Source organism: Heterocephalus glaber, unplaced genomic scaffold (assembly GCF_053883595.1).
Source record: "Heterocephalus glaber isolate CG9 unplaced genomic scaffold, H.glaber_assembly_v1.0 deba00001613, whole genome shotgun sequence".
Classification (NCBI taxonomy): domain Eukaryota; kingdom Metazoa; phylum Chordata; class Mammalia; order Rodentia; family Bathyergidae; genus Heterocephalus; species Heterocephalus glaber.
Window position 1 is genome coordinate 16,120,438 of NW_028258384.1, and position 26,167 is coordinate 16,146,604.

The 26,167-nt window shown below is 36.3% G+C and overlaps 1 long non-coding RNA gene and 1 pseudogene across 1 annotated transcript in view; both read left to right on the forward strand.

Moving 5' to 3' along the window:
- The window catches only part of LOC101719509 (GTPase NRas pseudogene), a 31,652-nt pseudogene extending 26,045 nt beyond the window's left edge, over positions 1 to 5,607 (forward strand).
- The window catches only part of LOC147822503 (uncharacterized), a 532,973-nt gene that overhangs the window by 114,597 nt on the left and 392,209 nt on the right, over positions 1 to 26,167 (forward strand). The gene's annotated exons all lie outside the window — the stretch shown is intronic.

Here is a 26,167-nt window from a genome sequence, read left to right on the forward strand (position 1 = left end):
CCATCCTTGGCTTAAGGATATTTTCATAAATAGTACCTATCTCTTTGTGTTTCTATGAGATGACTTTTTAGATTCAACATACAAGAGTCTGAGGAGGAGGCACATAGATGAAGAATGGAGATTTTTGTCAAAAGATACAAAGTGTCAGATGAAATTGATAAGTTTTAGTGATCTATTATATTGCAAGGTGAACACAATGAATAACAATCTATTGTATAGTCAAAATGGCTAGAAAAACAGATTTTTAACATTCTCACTCTACAAAATTAAGAGCGTGAGGGCTGGTAATTTAGGTCAGTATTGCCATGGCTGCCTCAAAAGTGCAAAGTCCTGAGTTCAATCCCTGGTAAAAAAAAAAAAAAAAAAAAAAAAAAAATTGACGTGGTGATGGACATGTTAATTAGCTTGATTGACTCTACAATGTTTTCATACATCATAATTTCACATTGTACTTCAGAAAAATGCAGTTATTATCAGTCAAAACATTAATCAGCTAAATTCAAAAATCTTCTACCAATTTTATAATTTTCAGTATCAAAAATGTATAACCATCTCTTTCCTCAAAGCAGAAATATTACATGTTCACAAGCCTAATTTTTTTTTGGTACCGGCAATTGAGCTCAGGACCCTGCACTTGTGAGGCAGGTGGCAGAACTACTGAGCTAAATCCCTGGCCAAGCCTATTTTTTTTAAAAGTAGACAACTTAGATGTACATCCGTTTGCTCTACAATGTTTACCAGTATGACTGTTTGAAATTTCAGAATTATAAATTATAATGACTATCAGAAGGAGAAATGTATATATGTTTATGATTACAAGTTCTTTATTTTTCATAAACAGAAAGGAAAATATAATTTTTGTTTGAGCATTTCATGGAGCACTTGTTATAAAAAAGACAATAATTTACTATAGTCTATTACACATCTGAGGTGACCCATCTATGCTGTGTTTCACATCAACAGATGCAGAACTGTAGTTACAAAAGCAGATTATGAAATGTAACAAAGTTTACTCACTTTAAGGATTGCTCCTATCTTGTGAAACAGGTTTAGCACAATTATGTATTAAGAGAATTTGGGGGTTTTTTTTAAGGTGGATTGTTTGAAAATTTAAAATAAGTAAACAATTTAAAGATGAACTTTTTCACTTTCATCATTTTTCAGATGAAGAATCTAAGGCTTAGAAAGAAGTGACTGTGGCAACCCAATCTATTAACTGGGGACTGAGGTTTTAGCTCAATGGTAGAGTACTTGCCTAGCATGAGCAAGGACCCCAGGTCCAATCCTCAACACACTTCAATAAATTAATCAATCAATCAACCCAAATATCTACTGAGAGGCAACTCTAAGAAATTTCCTCTTAGAAACATGATCCAGGGCCAGGGATTTAGCTCAGTAGTTTCGCCGCCTGCTGCACAAGCGCAAGGACCTGAGTTTGATCCCTGGTACCAAAAAAAAAAAAAAAGAAAGAAAGAAAAGAAAAAAGAAAAAAAAAGAAACATGATCCAAAGTTTTAAATTGCTCAGATTATCTTCCCCATACATTTATAATAACCTTTATCTCACTCATATAATTTGTGTCTCTTGAAATTCTGTCCATTTAGCTTTTTTCATCATGATCCCATGCCTAGTATTTTGACATTTTTTTCCTCCTTCAGGGGAAATTACATTTTATTAGGGGATTACTATAAATGTACTACCTTAAATGAAAATGAATCTCTAATAACTAGTGACAACCATTGCTATGGAAAAGTGTAAGTATGCAATGGTAGAAGTTAAAATGATTATTTGGCAAATAGTTTTCCCCCATGTTCTTCTAATATATCATTTATGGATCCACCACCTCCTAGATGTAAACTATCCTCAACTATACAATGTAAGAGGTTATTTGCAGTTTGATCAGAATGTTTATTTTCATTTTCCAGAAAAAAGCCACTTGACTATCTTTCAGAAGGAATCAAGTAATATGGATTATCTTTAACTTTATCATTTAAATAAGATTGAATCTTTCTTCCATTAATTATTAAAACATTATTAAAAATTTGAATACAAGGAAAACACTAGGAAAGAACAAAGAGGATACATTTTTGATATGTCCACTAGTGATTGGAACTGGAAGGAATAATTTGATTATTAAAAGCAGACCTAGGCCACAAATAAAGTCATCCAAAAGAATAAATCTCTCTTCTCCAATTTATTTGTGGTCACAAGGAGCAGTACATCAATTTATCAAAACTGAATGAAATTTTTTCATGGACATCACTTCTATCTATTATCTGTTCAGCCAGATTGCCTCTTGTTCTATTTTAGATTAAATAATTCAGGAGATCTTTTAAATTCATCACATATAGGATGATTCTTAAAATATTTCTATTAATAATCAGATGAAAATGTCAATTCCTGGAGAAAGCTTCCTGAGAAAGAACACATTAGATGTCAAAAAGAATATGCTGAAGGAAGATAATGTCTTTCTACTGCTTGCTATGCAGCTTTTACTATTCATGTCTCACATTGAACCCCTCTCTGCTGGCAAATGAACACACATTCAGGCAAAATCACTAATGGGGGCAATAAGCAAGGAAGAAAATTGTTTTCCTAGTTTTTGGCATTAGAAGTGAAAAGTTGAGGAAAATGAACTGCAGTGTGAGTCCAACATGAATTATTCAGTTCCTTCAGTGTGTTGATATTAATGAAATACAAAATTATTTGAATTAAGAGAAATTAACAAGTGAAAATCTGTCTAATAAAACCAATGAGTAATCATGTTTATTTCAGGAATTAATAACAGCCAATAACTGAAGATCATAATGGAACCACTCAGAAGAACAGCCTTTTTCCAAGGCAATTGTCATGCCTTGCATGTGTGCACCTGTGAAGAGATTAAAAGTTTATACTCTGAACAAAAATAAAGAGAAACTTCTTTGTAAATATAGAACATTATACTTAATTTGTTAAACTGTTCAATAGTATAATTATAGCCAATTAGGTTTCTGCTGTCTGCAACAATTACCAAACAAATTGAGGGAGCTAATCAAATTAAACTTTGCATTTTCTCTAAGGATTTTGGAAAAATGATGTAGTTTCTTGTTTTATGCTGTGTTAGTCACTTTTCTTTTGTTGCTGAGTCAAAATACCCAACACCTAAAGTTAAAGGGGAAGGGGTTTATTTGGCTTACAGTTAATAGTGTAAGACCATGGGGCCTTACCAAACGCTCTGAGGAGCTGACTGTAGTGAAGCACACCCAGGGATCCCAGCGGTGCCTCTAGAATGTAAGACCAAGAGCCTTACCAAACGCTCCGAGGAGCTGACTGCAGCGAAGAACACCCAGGAAGGAACACACCGGACAAGTTGGAAAATAAAACAGACCTTTATTAGTCTGGCCAGACGGCACTCCCAAAGCAAAATAGCTTAGAGAGGCAGCTAGCTCAGAGTCCGAGGCTGTTTTTATAGGGGGTTGAGGGGGAAGTTAACATATAGAATTAAAGAAAAGAGGACAAAGGTTAGTGGTCGACTGTCACGTATTGATGGTCAGCAGACATTTGCAGCTTGTTCTAAAAATTGTGGTGCCTGGAACATCAGTTCCAGGCAAACAAGGAGTTAAGTAGTTTACTTTGGGACTTTAGGTCTGTTACAGATTTTTATCTAGTGTTCCAAAACTAACAAGCATCTTTATCCATTAACTCACATTTAATCACAATGGGGCTGGAGAAAAGGAACAAAGGTTATGCAGTCCCACAATAGAAGTTTTAGTTCATAATCAGGTGTCTCCAAAGTAGGGATAGCAAACAAGTATTGTAAAGGAGAAACAACATGGCTCACACAAGGTAGCAAAGGTAACAAGGGACCTTAACCAAGCCTTTCCACTTCTTTTGTCCCATCCAGACTATGTGGATTAGGGTGGTGCTAAACTACTCATTACATGTAGTGGTTTAGTAATCACACATCTTTAATCCCAGCATCACGCATTCCAGATGCTTTAACTAACATACATTAAACAGACAGATGGACAAAAATACAGTTGTTTCTAAACCAGAGTGCACTCTCAGATATTTTGGCCAAGTTGAACTACAATAATCTTTTTAGTTTTTAGGTTTGTAACTATAAACAAACTAGTTATATCTTTTCCTATAGGTCATCAATTAGAGATCTACTGTAATGAATCAGAAGGGAAACAATCCTTTTACATCTGTGAAGGCAAAGAGTGTTATTAAAAAGGGAGTTAGGCTTTCAGTTTATGTTATTGGGATAGACTGACTTCTGTTGAAAACTGTAAACAAACTCGTAAGATACCTTAGGAATATTTTTTGTTTTATCAATGAACATATTTGTGTGTAAAAAACAGTCAGCTTGCCATGTGGAACAGCATTTGGAAATGAGAGGAAAGTGGGGACTGAAGTGCAGCTCCCTGGTGGGAGCTATTCATGGCAGTTCTGGGGTCCTCAACATATTTCCCAGTTGAGATCCTAACTGTCTGAAACTGAGACAGCAGAACTTGAGGTCCTTGCTAATGTGAAAATGTTGGGAGCAATGCTACATAATTCTAGGGAAAAATCATTTGAGTAGGCCTAGTTCTCCTGCCTACAGCCCAGCTAGGACATTCCAGACATAATTGCATTTTGGCCTCTGGTCACAACTGAGACCTCAGTGATCCCCGGATGCTGTAATCTCTAGGATAAGACCACACATGCAGGAGATGCCAGGGAGGAACCAAATCTTCATCTGCATAATTACTCATTGTTCTTAGAGTTCCACTGCCCCCTAGCCTTTTGTTGCACCTTGTTTATCCCAATGTGAAGTACTGAACTCTATATTTCACTTGTTACTTTTGTTTCCCCATGTACTGAGTAAAAGGTGCTGCAAGCTAGGGGGGTCTTTTGTCTTTGCCACCCAGAGCAGCATTGATCAGACCCAAAGCTCAGCTTCTTCTCAGTCTCATTTGTCTACCTTTCCTGTAATTCGCCATGTGCTGCCGTGGCTCACAGGAGACTAGGACTTACTGCAGAGGTTCTGGTAATGTCCCCTTCCCCTGTTCCCTACATGATAAGACTGAATATAAACTGGTGGTGGTTGGACCAGGTGGTGTTGGGAAAAGTGCACTGACAATCCAACTAATCCAGAAACATTTTGTTGATGAATGTGATCCCATCATAGAGGATTCTTACCAAAAACAGGTGGCTATAAATGGTGAAACTTGTCTGTTGGACATTTTGGATACAGCTGGACAAAAGGAGTACAGTTCCATGAGAAAACAATGCATGAGGACAGGCAAAGGCTTCCTCTGTGTATTTGCCTTCAATAATATCAAATGGTTTGGAGGTATTAACCATTACAAGGAGCAGATTAAGGGAGTAAAAGACTCAGATGATGTACCTATGGTGGTGGTAGGAAACAAGCAGGATTTTCCAACAAGGACTGTTGACACAAAACAAGCCCATGAACTAGCCAATGGGATTCCAATCATTGAAATTTCAGCCAAGACAAGACAGGGTGTTGAAGATGCATTTCACACATTTGTAAGAGAAATATGCAAGTAAAGAATTTTAAAAAATCAACGTCAGTGATGATGGGACTCAAGGTTTTATGGGATTGCTGTGTGTGGTGATGTAACAAGATACTTACCAAGTTCTATCATCAGAAAAGAGTCACTTTCAAACTGCACTATTACCCTGGTCCTGACTTCCCTGGAGGAGATGTATCCCTCTTGCACTCATCATCTCAGAGAAGCTTCTGCTATTTCCCCAACTCCCAGTAAATGAGCACAGTCACTACCTGAGAACTTCTCAGAACAACTACCTCCTCATTTGGTTGTCTGACCAGAGAAATGCTAATGCCCCAGTAGTTTTCTGCCCTGGGCTATCCCCAACAAAAGCAAACACCTCTGCCACCCAGGTTTTTCATCCAATAAGGAACTCATGCTCTGAAACAGAACCAAACTGTAGACATGAAATTCTGTTAAAAAGTTTCTTGGGCTCTAAAGTAGCAACTTCTGGTGATCTTTATTTTCCTTTTTATTTTTGAACTTGGGACCTATGTTAGACTTTGGAGAAATGTCATAAAGTACTATTTTTCCAAGAATATAATTATGTTGCTGATTGGTTGTTTTGTAGTCTTATCAGCTGTATTCTACAAACTGGCATCTGTTCTATGTTCATAAATACAAAAGTGAAGCCAGGCATGGTGACACATGCCCATGATCTAAACCATTTGTGAGTCTGAGGCAGGAGGATCATAAGTTCAAAGGCAGCTTGGGCAGTTTGGTGAGACTCTGTCTCAAAAATGAATAAATGAATAAATTGGCTGGCTTAGTTTAGTGTTAGAGCACTCCTGAGTTCAGTCCCCAGTATTAAAATGATAAATACAAAAGTGAACACGGACTTTTAAGTCTATCCTGGCCTTCTCAACTTTTATGAAATTAAACTCAATTTTGACAACAAAGTGTCTTTTTCCTAGAAACAGTTTCTAGACTTCCTTTATAGTCCTTAAGTAGACTAGAGGTCTCAACCATTATATATGAAAATATCTATGACCAGTCTAACTTTGACAAAAATACACCTATATAATAGCACATGCCATTTCTTACACATATGAAGATTATTTTGCAGAGGTCTGTTTCTGATCTTTCCCCAGAAAAAGATGAAACTGGAAACAATTATGAAAAATTTCACTTAATTTTTATCTAATCTCTCCTTTTTGTAGGTTACTGCCCACAAATATATAATTTATTTCTTCTAGTATACACTATATACACTGATAAATTTGGGTCATGCCAGAAAACTCACATTTGCAGTTATTCCAATATTGAAAACAATTGGTGGTGTTGGCTTATTTTATATCTTTGATTGGTGATTTTCAAACTTCAAATATATTAACAGAAAAATTTTAAAAAGTTCTGCCTAAGAACAGAAAATCTGATAAACTTGAATCTAAAGTTTTACTTTAATTCTTCAAGACTTTGAGGGTCAAATACAGACTAGATTGTAAGAATATGGCCCAGAGGGACTGGGGATTTAGCTCAGTGGTTTCACTGCCTTCTGCACTAGCACAAGGACCCAAGTTTGATCCCTGGTACCAAAAAAAAAAAGAAAAAAAAAACCCCAGAATATGGCCCAGAAATAAGTGAAAGTCAGCTTCCTTCTGGAAGAGTCACAGGGAGGGGAAACTAACCACCCTGAAACCTAGTCCCCAAAAGCAGGAGCCACAGAGAACAGAATCACCCTGGAGCTCAAAAACCAAATCCTAATAATCTATAGGGCAGAAATAAACCAATAACAAAAGCTTTCCCTAGGGGGATCTCCAGTCCTAAGCAAAACATGCCTCCAAAGACAAAAGCTACAATTGATTTCAGTCACATTGCCAAACAGAAAACCAACAAAGAATTTGAATGACTGCTTTTAAACTTGAGAGAGAGAGAGAGAGAGAGAGAATTATAGGCAGATTGGTGATTGTCCTTTGTGTTAGACCCAGCGAGAGAGAACCAACCAGAGACCGATATTAAATCCACACAGGAGTTTTATTACCGGCAGGGACCCAAGACCCCAAGACGAGCATTGGACTCGAGCCCCAACTGGGGGAAGACAAACATGTTTTATACACCTTTGAGGTCAACAGTTTCTAGGCCCCCCCTATGGGATAGAACTAGCAAAGCAAGCAAAAGGTACAGAAGTGGCGTGTCCTGCCTTTGTTAGAACATTTGTAAAACAATAGTTGATTAATTGTTGTTTCTAAAGAGACTTTCTAAGGGGAGGAGCTTTCTAAACTTCCTCCCTCTGAGTTCATCTAAAGGGCAGGCAGGTGGGTCAAGCAGCAATATGGAGTCTGTTTTGCTAACTAGGGTCCTTTGTTCCCCACTGGTTCTTGTAACTTAATCAAATCTTTGATTTCTGTATTTATTCTTTGGATTCTTCATCTAAAACATCTTTTAAAATCTCATAATTTTATCTCAACACCATCAGTTTAACTGCATCAACCCTCTGTCTAACATATTTAGTCAGAGCATTTATAATGCAAGGTCCCATGAGCAAAAGCAGAAGTAAGATAACTAAGGGGGCCTGCTACAGCAGAAACTAGGGTAGTTAACCATGGGGACCAGTCAAATAGATTTTGAAATGAATTTTGATCCTTTTGTTGAGCATATTTAGTCTTTAAATTCTCCCTGACCATAGCTAGGGTATCTCTAATGACACCAGACTGATTAGCATAGAAGCAACAGGTTTCTCCTAGGGCTACACATAACCTTCCTTGTTTCATGAATACGAGGTCAAGTCCCCTTCAATTTTGTAGGACCATCTCAGCTATTGAATCAACCTGGTTCTCTAATCTGGAGATCTAGTCTTCCAGGTGACCCAAATCTCTGGTTACCTGGTGGCTTAGGGCTTTAAAATTTGTGTCCTGAAGGGTCAGGGAGGAAGTTCCAATAGCTGCTGACCTGGCTATTCCTAATCCCACCAGAATGGACACTAAAATGGGGGCAGCCCATTTACTCCTATAGTGTTCAGTGGTTAATCCCAGAGGTTTGCAGCCCCCTTTTCCATTATAATACAAGACTTGTGGAACAACATACACAGTGACAAAAAATAAAGTGTAAGATTGAGTAGCCAAGACTGATTTGGGAATGCACTTAGTCAAGCCCTCGGTGCAAGCAAACCAAGCATATCAGGACCAGGTCTCCTGGCTTGAAACCATGGGGCTGGAATGTCACAAAGGGTTTTTCTCAAGCCTGCTGTATTGTAGCCTGGATCTCACTCTGAAGAATCTGTAAGGCTTGAAGAGACTGAAGTAAAGAGACACAAGAACTCTCTGTTATCTGTTCAAGGTTTAACTTAGGGAGGAGTGGTGGTGGCCTCCCATACAAGATTTCAAAAGGGGTAAACTTGTCAACATATGGGGTACATCTAACTTTTAACAAGGCTAGAGGAAGCAGATCAGGCCACCTACTGCCAGTTTCTAGAACATATTTAGTCAGGGTTTTTTTCAAGGTTCTATTTATCCTTTCCACTTGCCCTGAACTTTGTGGGCAATAGGCACAGTGTAACTTCCAATCAATCTGTAGTGCCTTCCTCAACAATTTGGATATCCATGCTGTGAAGGCAGGTCCATTGTTGGACCCCAGGTAATGAGGGATGCCGAATCAGGGAACTATCTCCTGAACCAAAACCTTAGTTACTTTGTTGGCTGATTTTCCAAGAGTGGGGAAAGCTTTTACCCAACCTGAGTAGGTGTCAACCAATACCAGTAAATATTTGAACTTATTGCTGTATTTTATTTCAGTGAAATCAAGCTCCCAGTGTTCCCCTGGCTCTCTTCCCCATAGTCAATTACCTTTGCTCCTTGGTCTCATCTTGGAGTCTATCTGTGCACACACCTGACACCTGGAACTGATGTCCTGGACCATAGAGGTCAGTCCTGGGACTGAAAACTTAGAGCTCATTAGTCTTTTTAACTTTGATTTTTCCAGGTGAGTTAAGTGATGTAACTGATGAAGAAGTTGTCACCCCAGGGCTCAGTGGAGACAAATTTGTTCATTTGTCACTTTTTACCAGCCTGAGTCCAGTTTTGCACCCCCTCGCTTTTGATTTTTCTCTTTCTCTTCTGGGGTATATGTGGGTCTTTCTGGCAGGTAGCCAAAGGGTCAGATGGGCAGAATGTCTATTGGCCCCACTGGTTCTCTGGCCACTGGTCGGGCCACATCATCGGCCTCTCGGTTACCGCAGGCCTCGAAGCTGTCTCCTTTTTGGTGGCTTTTGCAATGAATAATGGCCAATGCCCTGGGTTCCGAAATTGCCTCCAATAAGGCCAAAATTTCTTCTTTATTTTTGATAGTTTTCCCTTCTGATGTCAATAGCTCTCTCTGGCTGTAGATGTCACCATGAACATGGGCAGTGTTGAATTCATACTGGCTGTCAGTGTAGATGTTTACAGCCTTGTCTCGACCTAACCTTAGGGCTTGAGTTAAGGCTATTAGTTCAGCCCTCTGTGCTAATGCCCTCGGCTTAATGCCTGTGCGAAGTGCACCTGTCCTTCTATACACCTTTGAGGCCAACAGTTTCTAGGCCCCCCTATGGGATAGAGCTAGCAAAGCAAGTGAAAGGTACAGAAGCGAACGTCCTCCCTTTGTTAGAACATTTGTAAAACAATAGTTGATTAATTGTTGTTTCTAAAGAGACTTTCTAAGGGGAGGAGCTTTCTAAGCTTCCTCCTTCTGAGTTCATCTAAAGGGCAGGCAGGTGGGTCAAGGAGAAATATGGAGTCTGTTTTGCTAACTAGGGTCCTTCACTTTGAGCTTTATAAGTTTGGGCTCACATGCGTGTATGCTTGAGCCTTTGTAAAAAATACGATGGGCGTTCCTTTTTCCTGATAAATTTGTCCCAGTTTAGCATAACTTGCTGGGTTGACTTTTGTTGTCTTTAGCATTCTTTCCTATTATAAAAAACCTTTACATCACTATTTTTGTTTTTTTTCCTATTATTTCTATATTTATTTTCTTTTTTCCTATTGGTCTACTTTCTTTTTCTTTTCCTATTTTTTTCTATTTTTATTTTTCCTTTCTTTTATTATTTTTTCTATATTTATTTTCCTTTTCTTTTCCTATTTTTGTACAAGTCTAATTGGCATATGATATTATAATTTTAGAACCCCCTCATGTGCCTTGGTCCCATTGGGAGTCAGAAATGGAAAGAGGCTTTCAGGGGGAAGTAAGGGAGGAAAAGAATGCTTTTTTAGGGGAACTTACATTGAGTAGATCAAATAGCTACCTTGCAAAGATGCCAGATAGCAAGGTATGCAGCTTTTACAGGACTTAATGACTATCTCAATTTTCAGGCCACATGCTCCCAGTCCTCCATTTTCAGGCTGCCCTCCAAGGGAAACCATGGACATTGTTGTTGAGTAAATATCAATAATTTAAGAAGTGAGGTTCAAAAAATGGATATCCAGGCATCTTTAATAGACATTCTAAATGTTGCTTAAATTGTTTTTCCTGGATAAACTTTGACCCATATCTTATGAAGAAAAGTAAAAGAGCAAAAAGGAGAACAAACAAACTGCAATTAGAAAGTTAAAAGACTTCTGGACTGATAAGCCTAACATGTATCCTCACTTAGATGTGCCAGGGTATTCTGTGGTTGCCTTTGTCCCTTTACCAGGAAGAAGAGTCAGATGCATCCTTGTTCCTTTTCCTGGCTATGGGAGGTTAGTCCTCTTGTACTGAGTTCCACCATCTTATTCCTTGCACATGGAACCATTTGTCACATTTCAGGACCATGGCATGACACAAAGGATGAAATATTACTCAGAGTCAATGTCCAGCTCTAACTCCAAGAAAGCCCAGAGGGACTGCCCTTAACTGAGATCCCCTTAGCATGAGAGTCTCATGAGGACAGCCCCAAATTGAAGCTTCTTATAGCTTTCTATTGATAGAACCAGGAAGTAAGAATGAAAGATAAAAGGACATCTAGGCAGGAATTAATGTAGGGAACAGTGAAAGGGAAGGGAAAGGTCAAGGTCTTCTGTTACATGACTAAACTTAGGACCAATCTAAATGATAAATCAGAATATGGGGAGGGCAAAAGCTAGACCACTCATTCCTTAAGGCAATGTATTTTGATCCTACTTGAACTTGTGGCCCCCTGTCGTCTATCTTTTAATATCTAACCATGCATTATGAAAGGTTTTGGGCATATGGCTCCAAAAGTCCCTTATCTCTGTATATCCACTTCATAAATATGCCTGGTCAATGCCTCCACACTTTACAAACTGAAATATCTTATCAGCTAATGTTGACATAAATAGGCTTAGAATTGAAAGTTAAAAATTTATATTCATTATCTGGTCCCCTTTAAACACAGAGCTATAGCTGTAACACATTCCAAAGACCATGTTGCTCTGTAGAAGTACATCTTTTATTCTTATGTTATAAAACCTGAATTAAAAACTGACAAGTTTTCCCCAAATTATGGGATATTTTACAGAATATTTGACTATGAATATCATCAAAAACAGGGAAAGATGACAAATTGATGTCGTCTAGAAAAGTCCAAGGTGACATGATGATTAAATATAATGTAGAATACAGGATTGAATCCCAGATCAGAACAAAAGCATTGAGGAAACAGAAATAAAGTGTAAATTAGTTTAAAAAATAGTCTGTAGCCATATTTGTTCCTTATTGTGCTAAAATGTTTCATAGTAGTGTAGGATAAAAAATAGGGAAAATGGGTGGAGAGTATAGGAGAATAATTTGTAATAGATTTGACAGGTTTTCTGGAAATATGAAATGATTTTAAAGCAAAAGCTTGTTTAAAAAAACATAAGAGGATTTTGCCCTGGTATCCACTGTGGTAGTACAAATGTTTTTCACTCCAGCCTACCAAAATTATGCTGCCAATTGTAGGGAATATATACATTATATAAAAACATAGCTACTCTACACATTCCAACAGTGAATGATAATGGACATTCAAATTTCATTCACACATTTCAGGAGCTGTCCTCTTTGTGGAAAAGAGGTAAGCCTGAATTGGCTGGAAAGAAATATTTTCATAAACTATATTTTTACAATTTCTACACAATAATTTGCAAAAGCAATATCTTAAGTGCTTTCACTTATATAACAACAATTTCTTCTCATAGAACTACTGCTTAGATGTACATGAAATAATTTAACTGCATAGCGCATTTGGTGACTGGGTGCTGGAATTATCTTGGATTTTATAAAATAAAGTATCTCACATTGTGATACATTGTGAGAGTTACAGAAGTTTTAAAGTTTACTATTTCTACTTAAGTAGTTTAAACTATTTTAGATATGGAAAAGAAAGACAGTTATTGTGTTTGTCAATTAGAATAAATAGGTAAATATATTTTCATGAATAGTTAAGAGAATATACTGAATCCAAAAATACTGAGAAAATGAGCAGGAATAAAAAGGATAATTTTTTTCATTAAGTTTATCACTACATTTTAGATATACAATATGAAGACATTCATCATTATACCTTTACATGATATATCTTGATTCCTATTTTTTCCCCATTCCCTTGCCCTCCTTTCAACTATCCACCCCTCCCTATTTACAAAGACTTTGTTTCTATTTTTTTCTTTTTCTTATATTACTTCCTTTTTCCTCTTTCCTTCCTCTTACTCCACTCACTTCCTTCCCCTGTGGAACTCTTTTTCCTATTTCACATTATCTATTATACATTTTGATCCTTATTTACACTTTCAGTTTCTCATACCAGAGAATCTATTCAGTATTTGGAAATGTGTGCACTGTTTATTTTACTTAAGAGTAGGGCCTCAATGTGCATCCATTTAGATATAAATGTCTCCAGTTTCTCTTTCTTTGCTGCTGACTAGCACTTAATTTTATTTAAAAAAAAACAAACAAAAAAAACCGTTTTCTTTATCCACTCTCCAGTTGATGGGCAATTGGGATGTTTCTAAATTTTGGCTACTACAAACTTTGCTGCTGTAACACGGGTGCACATATATTGCTGTGATATGATTCTTTTAATTCTTTTGGGAAGATACCCAGCAGGGGAATACCTGGGTCATATGGGACCTCTAAAGATAGTTTTTTTTGAGGTATCTCCATACTGATTTCTACAGTGGTTGCACCAGTCCACACTCCCAACAACGATGGAGAGGGTTACTTTTTCCCCACAAACCTCAAACCTTTTGATATTGGTTGATTTCTTTATAGCAGCCATTCTTTCTTTGTTTTTTTTTTGTACCGGGGATCGAATGCGGGTTCTTGCACTTGCGCAGAAGGTGGAAAAATCACTGAGCTAAATCCCCGGCCCAATAGCAGCCATTCTTTCAGGAGTGAGGTGGAATCTCAGCACTGTTTTCATTTGCATCTCTTGTATGACCAGTGATTTAAAATTTGTTTTCATATGTTTATTTGCTGCTTCTACTTCTATGTCTAAAAAATGTGGGTTCATTTCAGATGCCCATTTTTGGATTGGGTCTTTCAATTTGGGAGTTTTGATTTTTTTAAGTTCTTCATATATTCTAGATAGTAAACTTTTGACTGAGAAATAGATGATAAAATTTTTTTAACAATTGTGGGTTGTCTCTTCACTCTGTTGGAGCTTTCTCTTGCTGTAAAGAAGCTTCTTCTTTTTTAAAAAATTGATTTTATTGGTACATTTTCAGTATACAATATAATGATATCCATCATTGGAGATTTGTATCTTTACATAATATATCTTAGTTCTTATTTTTTCCCATTCCCTTGCCCTCCCTTGCCCTCCCTTTAACCCCCACCTCCTTTTACAAATATTTTGTTACCATTTTTTCATTTTCTCATTAATTCCATACCCTTCTTTCCTTTCTCCTACCCCTCCCAATTCACATCCCCCTGTAGAACTTTTCTTCCTTTTTCACATTATCTATTATACCTTTTGGTCCTTATTTACACTTTCAGTTTCTCACACCAGAGAAACTATTTGGTATTTAGACACGTGTGTCCTATTTATTTCACTTAAGAGTATTGTCTCAATGTGGATCCATTTAGCTATAAATGCCTCTAATTTGTCTTTCTTTATGGTGGAATAGTACTCTATTTTATAAAAAAACACATATTTTTATCTAGTCTCCAATTGATGGAAATTTGGGCTGTTTCCAAGCTTTAGGTATTAGAGTCTGTGTTGCTATGTACATGGGTGAAAATATATTGCTGTGGTATGATTCTTTTAATTCTTTGGGGAATATACCCAGCAGGGGAATAGCAGGGTTAAATGGAACTTCCAGTCCTATTTCTTTGAGGTATCTCCATACTGATTTCCACAGTGGTTGCACAAGTCTACATTCCCACAAACAGTGGAGAAAGATTTTTTTTCCCCATAGCCTTGCCAGGATTTGTTATTGGTTTATTTCATGATAGAAACCATTCTTTTGTGGTGAGGTGGAATCTCAGCATTGTTTTCATTTGCATCTCTCAAGTGACCAGTGACGTTGAGCATTTTTTCATACGTTTATTTGTTATTTCTAATGCTTTGTTTTAGAAATGCCTGTTCATTTCAGATGTCCATTTTTGGATTGGATCTTTAAATTTGGAAAATCTGATTTTTTAAAGTTCTGTATATATTCTAGATAGTAGACCTTTGTCTGAGCAACAGCTGTTAAAATTTTTTTCCCACATTGTGGGTTGTTTCTTCACACTGTTGGTGGCTTCTCTTGATGTGCAGGGGCTTTTTAATAAGAAGAGACCCCATTGCTTGATTCTTTGTGCTAGTTCACATGCAATTGAGATTTTGTTCATGAAATCTTTTCCTACACTAATGTCTTCAATAGTTCTACCCAACCTTTCTTCCAGACAGTTTAGTGATTCTGTTTTAATATTTAAATATTTAATCCATTATGATTTTAGTTTATTGCATGGTGAGAGATATAGGTCTAGTTTAAATCTTTGGCAAGTTGAAACCCAATTTTTCCAGCACCTTTTATTAAAGAGGCTATCTTTCCTCCAGTGAGGGTGTTTGGCTCCTTTATCAAAGATGAGGTGGCTGAATGTGTCTGGAGTTGTTTTTGCATCTTCTAATCTGTTTCACTAATCCTTGGGTCTATTTCTTTCCCAGTAATGTGCTGTTTTTAATCACAGTAGCTCTGTAGTATAGTTTCCAGATGGGGATTTTGATACCTCCTACCTTGTCTTTGTTGCCAAAAATTGCTTTTTGCTATTCTAGGTCTTCTTGTTTGAAATGAGTTTTTGGATTTTCTTTTCTCAATTTGAATTTTCTGATATCTTCTGCCATCTCTTTTCTCAGAGTGCTTTAGTTTTCAGAGTAGAGATCTTTGATTTCTTTCATTTGAGGGATTCCTAGGTATTTCATATTTTGGATGCTATTGTGAAAGAAGTTGTTTCTCCATTTCCTCACTCAGTGAGTCAGTTGTTCATGTAAAGGATGGCTATTGATTTTTGGGTGTTGACCTTGTATCTAGCTACTGTACTGAATTTAGTTAAGTCTGGAAAACTTTTGGTGGAGTTCTTGGGGTCTTCTATACAGAGCATCATGTCATCTGCATATAATGACAGTTTAACTTCCTTGTTTCCTATCTTTATTTCTTTATTTCTCTTGTCCAATTGCTGTGGCTAATGTTTTCAGATCTATATTGAAGAAGAGTGGTGATAGAGAACATGTTTGTCTTGTTCCTGATTTTAACTTGAAGGATTTCAGTTTTTGACCATTTAGTATAATATCGACTGTTGGTTTTTTGTATTTGGCTTTTATCAGGTTGAGATAAAGACCATTTATTGCAATTTTCTATAGTTTTTTTTAATCATGAATGGGTGTTGGATTTTGTCAAATGCTTTTTTTGCATCAATTGAGATACTCATATGGATTTGGTAATTGTGTGTACTAATATAGTGGATTTCATTTATTGATTTGCATATGTTGAACAAACCATGCATCCCTGTGATGAAGCCCACTTGTCCATGGTGTATGATCTTCTTGATGATATTCTCCATTCTGTTTGCCAGTATCTTATTCAGGATTTTTGCATCTATGTTCATTAATGAGATTTGACTACAGTTCTGTTTTTCAGTTGTGCCTTTCTCTGCTTTTGGAATCAAGGTGATACTTGCTTCTAGGAATGAATTTGGAACTATTGCTTCTTTTTCAACTTCCTTGAAGATTTTAAACAGTAGTGGCAATAGTTCTTCTCTAAATGTCTTGGAGAATTTAGCAGTGAAGCCATCGGGACTTGGGCTTTTCTTCACTTTTTTTTTTTTAATTATACTTTTAATTTCTTTCAGTGATACTGAGTTCCTTAGAATTTCTAGGTCTTCTTTGTTCAACTTTGGTAATTCATATGTATCTAGGTAGCTGTCCATTTCTTCTGTGTTTTCCACCTTATTGCTATATAGGTTCTTGAAATAGGTATTGATGATCATCTTGATTTCTGTTGCATCCATTGTGATGTCTCCCTTTTCATTCCTAATTCCATGGATTTGGGTTTTTCCTTTTTTTGATAACGTTGGCTAAGGTTTTGTCAATTTTGTTTACTCTTTCAAAGAAAAAGCTCTTGGCTTCATTGATGTTTTGTATTATTCTCAGTCTGTATTGCATTGATTTCTGCTCTGATCTTTATAATTTTCTCCGTTGTATAAGCTTTGGGTTTGTCCTGCTCTTCTTTTTCTAGAAACTTGAGGTCCAGCATCAGGTTGTTTATTTGATCTCTGTCTGTTTTCCTAATATAAGTATTTAGTTCTATGAATTTCCCTCATAAGAGTGCTTTTACTTTTCTCATAGATTTTGATATGTTGTATTGATATTGTCATTTAATTTTAGAAACTGATTTCTTCTTTAATTTGCTCTGTGACCCCTTGGTTGTTCAGAAGTATATTGTTCAATTTCCATGTATTTATGAAATTCTTGCAGTTTCCTTTTCTATTGATCTCCAAATTCATTGCACTATGGTCTGATAATATACAGGGGACAACTTCAATTCCTTTGCACTTACTTAAACATGTTTTATGAGCAAGCATGTGGTCTATTTTGGAGAACAACCTGTGTGCAACTGAAAAAAATGTGTATTTTGGTTTCATGGGTAGAACACCCTGTAAACATCTGTTTAGTCCATTTGTTAGGAGTTTGATTGAGTTCTAGTATTTCATTGTTTATTTTCTGTCCAGTTGATTTAGCTATTTGTGACAATGTTGTGTTGAGGACCATCACTACTATTGTGTTAGTGTTCATGTGATTTAATGTCCATTAGTTTTTTTTTTTTACATAGTTGTGTATACTAATATTTGGTGCAGATATATTTATGATTGTCATCTCTTCCTCTTGGATTTTTCCTTTTACAAGGATGTAATATCCTTCTTTGTCCCTCTTCATCAGTGTTGGTTTGAAATCCATTTGGTCTCCAAAGATGGTAGCTACTCTTGCTTTTTTTGGGGAGAGGTTCCTCTCACATGGAATATTTTCCACCCTTTAACTTTCAGTCTATGAGCTTCTTTTTGAATTAAGTGTGTTTCTTATATCTAACATATTGTTGGATCTTGCTTCTTGATCCATTCTGTCAGTCCATTTCTTTTGATTGGAGCATTGAGACCATTAACATTGATGGTTATAACTGCTATGTATTGAATTATACTTTTCATGACCTTTTCTTTTTGTTGGAATCTCCTCTTTGCATTTAGTTTCTTGTTGTGCCTGATGAATTCATTCTGTTGGTTTTCTGGGGTTGTGATTCTCATTGTCTTTTCCTAGGTTATTGTTTAAAATATTTTGGAGTGCTGGTTTAGTATTCATGAAGTTCCTCAGGTGCTCATTGTCATGAAAGTATCTTATTTCTCCATAAATTTTGAAAGACAGTTTTGCAGGCTGAATCAAAATGGGTTGGAGGTTGTTTTCTTTTAGGGTTTGAAGTACTTCACTCCAGGGTCTTCTTACCTTGAGGGTTTGTGTTGAGAAGTCTGCTTTGATTCTCATGGGCTTTCCTTTGTATGTGATTTGTTTCATTTCTCTGTTTGTAATATGTTGTTTGTTGGGTTTCTGGAACCTTAACTGTTAGATGCCTAGGTTTAGACTTTTTTTTTGATCATGGTTATTTGAAGTCGTATATGACTCACTTATTTGTCAAATTCTTTCCCCTCCTTGGATAGTTTTTTACCATTACTTCTGTGAAGTTATTTTTATTTTTTTCCACCCATTAACTTTATTGGTATATTTTAGGTGTAAAATGCAATTATATTCATCATTGAGATCTTGTACCATTACATGAGTCTCTTGGTTCTTATTTTTTTCCCCTTCCCTTGCCCTCCCTTCACCCCCTCCACCCTTCCCTATTTGCAAAGACCTTGTTTCCATTTTTTTCCTCTTCTCATATTTTTTCCTTTCCCTTTTTTCCCTTCCCCTACCCCTCCCAATTCCCCTGCTCTTTTAGACCTTTTCTTCCTGTTACACAATATCAGTTATACATTTTTTAAATTACAATATTAAGATCTAGGAGACATTACCACAGATTTTACAGAATTTAAAAGGATATAGAAAGCATATTACAAAAATCATTTTTGAAATAAATTTGACAACTTCTAAGAAGTACCTTGGAAGACAAATTAATGAAACTAACTCTGGAGGAAATATAAACTTTGAATAGCACCTATTAAAGAAAGTATATTCCTAGCTTGAAAACCTACCTATATGACAACAGCAGGCTCATAAACATTTTAACAGATAAATTATATCAAGCAATTAAAGCAGAAAAAAGAAGGAACACTTCTCCCCTCATTTTAGGAACTCAACATTGTGCTAATCCTAAAACTGGATAAAGATAATAGAAGAAAAAAGTATGAACATAGATAGAAATTTGTTTAACAAAACAAACTCTTAGAAGTCAGATCTGGCAGTATGTAGAAAGTGGTTTTATTATAGGGATGGCAGTGTTGGTTCAGCATTGGAAGATCCACCCCCAAAAGTCATCATTTTAACAGAGGAAAGGAGAAAGCCATATGATCCTGTTACTAGTTGGAGAAAGAGTATTGGACTAAATTCTACAGCTGTTCATGGTAAAAGCTATCAGGAGACTAGAAGTAGAACAGAACCTTGTCAACAGATCAAAGACATGTACTTCATACTTCCAACAAAAACTCCTTCTATGAATGGAGATGATACAATGCTTTCTCCCTAAAGTGGGGAACAAAGGCATATATGCCTACTCTTCATCTGTCCATTAGACTTTGAAACATAAGTCTAAACCAAAATAGTCTGGCAATGAAATGACACAATTAGGATAGGATTGGCAAGGTAGAAGCAAAATCTTTATATGTAGATGAAATGATTATCTACAGAGAAAATACTAAGAAATCTCTAGAAGCCCCTAGAACTTGTACTTGAATTTAGCAGGATTAGAAAACACAAGGTACATAGAAAACACAAGGAATGTATTCAGGTCTGTGTATACTTGCTATAAACAAAGAACTGGATATTGAAATTTTAAAGTTATGTAGGAGTACAAAAGACCCAGAAAAGCCAAAAACAAAAACTAAAAGAGTGTTGGAAGACATGTAGCACCCAATTTTAAGACTTCTTCTAATGCTACAGTAATCAAGGCAGTGTTGGTGTAAGGAAAGACATATGGATCCTTTGAATAAAATAGAGAATCTAAAAATAGAACCATACATATATGGTCCACTGAGTTTTGAAAGATTATTTAACATTAGCATTTTATAGAATATAAACACAATTCAAGAGCCAAGGAAGAGATAGTGTTTTCAGTAAACAGCACTAGAACACCTGGTATCCATATATAAAAAATTAATCTCAACCCTTTTTTTCCATACATGAAAATAACTTGAATGGATCTATGAACCTAAATAAGAAAGCCTAAAAGTATGAAACTTTAAGAAGAAATTATAAGGGAAAATATTTATGAATTCAGGGTAGGCAAGAACTACCTAGGATACAAAAAACATGATGTATAAAAGAAAAAAAATTGATAAATGAGATTCCATCAAAAGTTAGAACTTTAAATGACATCAATAAAATGAAAAGTAGTCCTTAAACAGACCATATTTGCAATGCATATAACCTATGACCAGAATATATAAAGAATTCTTAGAGCTCATTAATAGACAACACAATTAAAATGTAGACATAAGATGATAAATAGCCTAGCACAAGGAATGGTGTGCAACTCTAGAATCAGAAAAATACTAATCAGTACAATAATAAGATTGAATTATACACTCATTAGAGAGATGAAGTTCAAAGTTTTAAAAGCCTTGTCATGACTTTTTCTTTTTGTTGGATTCCCCCCCTTTGCATTTAACTTGTCACACCCAACGGATTCATTCTGCTGGGTTTCCTTGGATTGTGATCCTCATTGTCTTTCCCTAGGTATTGTCTAAAATTTTTTGGAGTGCTGGTTTGGTATTCATGAAGTCCCTGAGGTGCTCTTTATCATGAAAGTATCTTATTTCTCCATCAATTATGAAAGATAGTTTTGCAGGGTACATCAATCTGGGTTGGAGGCTGTTTTCCTTTAGGGCTTGAAATACATCACTCCAAGCTCTTCTTGCCTTGAGGGATTGCATTGAGAAGTCTGCTGTGATTCTGATGGGCTTTCCTTTGTATGTGATTTGTTTCTTTTCTCTCACTGCTTGTAGAATTTTATTCTTCTGTTGGATTTCTGGAATCCTAAGTGTTATATGCCTATGTGTAGATTTTTTTGATCAAGGTTAGCTGGAGTCCTATATGCCTCACTTATCTGTATGTCAAGTTCTTTTCCCCTCCTTGGGAAGTTTTCTGCCATCACTTTGTGAAGAGTTTTTTATGTCATCTGCGCTCTCTCCTCTTTCTTCATTGACTCCAATCAGTCTTATGTTATTCTTCTTTGCATTGTCTAGCAGCTGCTGGATTGATTTCTCATGTTCCTATACAATTTTAGAGCAATTTTTCTTTTCCTCCTCACTAATTGCAATCTTATCTTCTATATGTGAAATTCTATCCTCACATTGGTTCATTCTGCTGTGCAGACTTTCGATGGAGTTTTTAATCTCTTGGAAATCTGTTTTATGGATTCCATTTTTTTCCTGTGTTGGGATTCCATTATGTTCCTCAGATCCTCTATTTTTTTTATCTGGGTCCTCTCTAGATTTTTTAATCAAGTCTTGCACCATGAGAAAAATCTTTGCTTTTATCTGAGTAGTTATTTCTGATTTCATTTTTCCCAGATCTTCTTTTGTTGCCAGTTCAGAGAGTCCAGGTGGTTGAGTATCAGAGTGTTCCATCTTGTTTCCCTTTGGGGTTTCTTTAGCTGATCTGGAAGTCTGTTTTTGAGGCTTGTTTATGTGTCTTCTCATTTCCATGGGGGGGCGGTGCTTCTGTCACCCACGCGGCTCACCTTCTCAGCCCTAGGAGCTTGGGATAGCAGTGGGGGAGCTTCCTTCTGGGTGCTGGGACCAGCTGAGCTTCACTGCCCTAGAAGCCTGGGATGGAGGTGAGGAGCTTCCTTCTGGGTGCTGGGGCTAGCTCACCTTCTGTGCCCTAGGAGCCTGGGATGGAGGCAGGGAGCTTCCTTCCGGGTGCTGGGACTGGCTGAGCTTCACTCAAACATTTTTTTTTTTACCTCATTGCATTCTTTCCTGTTTCTTCATTGACTCCAATCAGTCTTCTGTTACTCTTCTTTTCATCATCTAGCAGATGCTGGATTCATTTCTCATGGTTCCTTGCTACTTTTAAGAAAGCTCTTTATTTCTGGTCACTAATCACAATTCTGTCTTTTATATCTGATATTGTGTTTTCATATTGGCTCTTTTTGCTGTGTAAACTTTCAATGGAATTTTAAATCTCTTGGATATGTGTTTGCATCTGTTTTATGGATTCAGTTTGGTTCCTATGCTGGGATTCCATCATGTTCCTCAGCTCTATTGTTTTTATCTGTGTCTCCTCTAGAGTTATTAATCATGTCTTTCACTATGGACACAATCTCTGTTGTTATCTAAGTAATTATTTCTGTTTGTATTTTTTCCAGATTCTCTTTCATTGCCAGTTCAGGGTGTCTGGGTGGTTGAGTTTCAGATTGTTCCATCTTTTTACCCCTTGGGGTTGACTTTGGTGATCTGGAAGTCTGGTTTTGAGATGTTTAACTGTTTTCTCATTTCAACCAATGCTGTCTGCTTTCCCTTTTTTGAGATGACTCTTTGCACTCCTAGTGGGCTTCAATTCTCAACAAGCCTCAGAGTGGCCTTTGCTGTGCACCACTGTGCTTATACCTGTGTTCAGAATGAAGACCTTCTGGATCCCCATGCTGTGCTGTTGTCCAGGCAGGTTTCTTTCGGGGGAATGTGGTGCTGTGCTGCTGGCATCTCAGTGGGCCTCTGGCTGTTGCCTGTGTGCCTTTGCAGCTGTTGTCCAGGCAGACCTTTGGCTGTGGCCAGTATACCCAAGCCCCTGGTGTCTGGGAGGGCCCTTGGCTGGGGCTGGCACACCTATGGAGCTATTGTCTGTGTAGGCCTTTGACTGTGGCCTGCATGCCCAAGGTGCTTCTTTCTAAGAAGGATAAATTTTGAAGAGGATAAATACAAAGTGTGATTCATTGAGAAAATGATAAACACTGAATTGTAACTGATTGTATAATTCAGAAAGCATTAAACATGAGAGACATTAGTCCAAAATCAATACATTTTATCATTTTTTAGAAAAATTATTTTTATTAGTATGTTTGTAGTATATACTGATTATATTCATTGTGGAGAGTTAGTACATGTACATAAGACATATTAACTCTTTATTTTATCTCTTTTGATCCCCACTCTCTTCCCTCCTTTCCACAGTGGCCTTTTCATTTGCAAAAAGGTAAATTAATTCACGGATCCAATTGATTTGTATTTACTAACCTTGCATTGTGTTATTTATGAACATTTCTTTATTAGTTCTAATTTTTCAGTGAACTTTTTAAGATCTTTTTACAAAAGATTATGTCTCTTGCAAATGGAGATAATTTTAGTTCTCCCTTTGAGATCTAGTTGTATTTTGTTCATTCACTACTAGTAGTAGATAATTGTCCTGGGTGGCTATTTCAGCATAATTTTGAAAAGAAATTACATAAAGCCCCATAACTCTCTTGTCCCTACTATTAAACATGATGTCATCTGTGGGTCTTTAAAAAATATCTTTGTTTCAATGTTCTTTTCTATACCTAATTTGTATCTATATTTACTTATTTACCTAAATTTAATTTTATTCATACATGTATGGAGTACATGCAGTTGCAATCATCTTGGGGTGGGTATATATATGTAATACAGGGTGTTTTTTTTTTAAATCCCCTTCTACTTCCATCATTCCCTCCCTCTCTTCTGCTCTAATTCCTCTATCTTGATTATCATTCTTGTTGATATTATTAATCTTAGCTCATGTTATGTCATACCATAACTACATTCATTGAGGTTATCAGGTTCTTTTACATGCCATATCTTTATTTTATTTAATTCCCTTTTTCCTCTTCTTCACCTTTTACCCTTGTTCCTTTGCATCACTTTCCTATTGCAAGAGATCCATCCCATGATCCCCTTCTATCCATCCTTTATTATTCTCTTTGTACTTTGCCTCACGCAAATGAGAGATAGCATACAGTTTTTAAGCTTGTGCATCAGGTGTATTTCACTCAACATTATATTTTCCAGGTATAATCATTTTCCTACAAAAGTATAAAATTTGTAATTTTTTTAGCTAAGTAGTATTTCATTATGTGTAGTTACCATTTTCTTTATGTAGTTGGCTGATGGTATACAGGCTGTTCCAGGATTCAACTATTACAAATTTTGCTGCTATAAACATTGATATGAATGTACTGCTATAGCATGTCTTTAACTCATGGGGGAAGATATTTAGAAGGGGATAGCTGGGTCATGTGGAATTTCTATTTTCAGGTCTTTCAGAAATATTATTCATTTCCATAATGATTGTACTAGTTTACATTCCCATCAAGAATAAAGGAGAGGGCCAGGTATTTAGTGCAGTGGCTCCACTGCCTGCCTCACAAGTGCAAGGACCCAAGTTCGATCCCTGGTACCAAAAAATAAATAAATAAAAAATAAAGGAGAGATCCTTTTTCACCACCACCATGGTAGCATTTGCTACTGTTTAATTTCTTTATTTTTTTATTTTTTTAATTTTTTTCCCCATTAACTTTATTGGTACATTTTAGGTATAAAATACAGTTACATTCATCATTGGGATCTTGTACCATTACATGAGTCTCTTGGTTCTTATTTTTTTCACTTTCCTCTGCCCTCCCTTCACCCCCTCCACCCTTCCCTATTTGCAAAGACCTTGTTTCCATTTTTTTCCTCTTCTCATATTTTTTCCTTTCCCTTTCTTTCCCTTCCCCTACCCCTCCCAATTCCCCTGCTCTTTTAGACCTTTTCTTCCTGTTACACAATATCAGTTACACATTTTTTAAATTACAATACTAAGATCTAGGAGACATTACCACAGATTTTACAGAATTTAAAAGGATATAGAAAGCATATTACAAAAATCATTTTTGAAATAAATTTGACAACTTCTAAGAAGTACCTTGGAAGACAAATTAATGAAACTAACTCTGGAGGAAATATAAAATTTGAATAGCATCTATTAAAGAAAGTATATTCCTAGCTTGAAAACCTACCTATATGACAACAGCAGGCTCATAAACATTTTAACAGATAAATTATATCAAGCAATTAAAGCAGAAAAAAGAAGGAACACTTCTCCCCTCATTTTAGGAACTCAACATTGTGCTAATCCTAAAACTGGATAAAGATAATAGAAGAAAATGTATGTACATAGATAGAAATTTGTTTAACAAAACAAACTCTTAGAAGTCAGATCTGGCAGGATGTAGAAAGTGGTTTTTTTATAGGGATGGCAGTGTTGGTTCAGCATTGGAAGATCCACCCCCAAACGTAATCATTTTAACAGAGGAAAAGCAAAAGCCATATGATCCTGTCATTAGTTGGAGAAAGAGTATTGGACTAAATTCTACAGCTGTTCATGGTAAAAGCTATCAGGAGCCTAGAAGTAGAACAGAAACTTGTCAACAGATTAAAGATATGTACTCCATACGTCCAGTAAGAATGCCTTATATGAATGGAGAAGACACAATGCTTTCTCCTTAAGGTGGGGAACAAGGGCAGATATATTTACTCTTTATCTGTACATTAAATTTTGAAACGTAGTCCCCACCAAAATATTCTGGCAATAAAATGACACACAAACCTAGGATAAGATTGGCATGGCAGAAGTAAAATCTTTATATGTAGATGAAATGATCATCTACAGAGAAAATGCTAAGAAATCTCTAGGAGCCCCTAGAACTTGTACTTGAATTTAGCAGGATTAGAAAACACAAGGTATATATAAAAATTCAGATCTGTGTATACTTGCTATAAATGAAGAATTGGATATTGAAATTTAAAAGTTATGTAGGAGTACAAAGGACCTAGAAAAGTTAAAAGCAAAAATAAATACAAAAAAAAATGTGTTGGAAGACGTTTAGCACCCAGTTTTAAGACTTCTTCTAAAGCTACAGTAATCAAGGCAGTGTTGGTGTAAGGAAAGACATATAGATCCTTTGAATAAAATAGGGAATCTAGAAATAGAACCATACATATATGGTCCACTGAATTTTGAAAGATTATTTAACATTAGCATTTTATAGAATATAAACA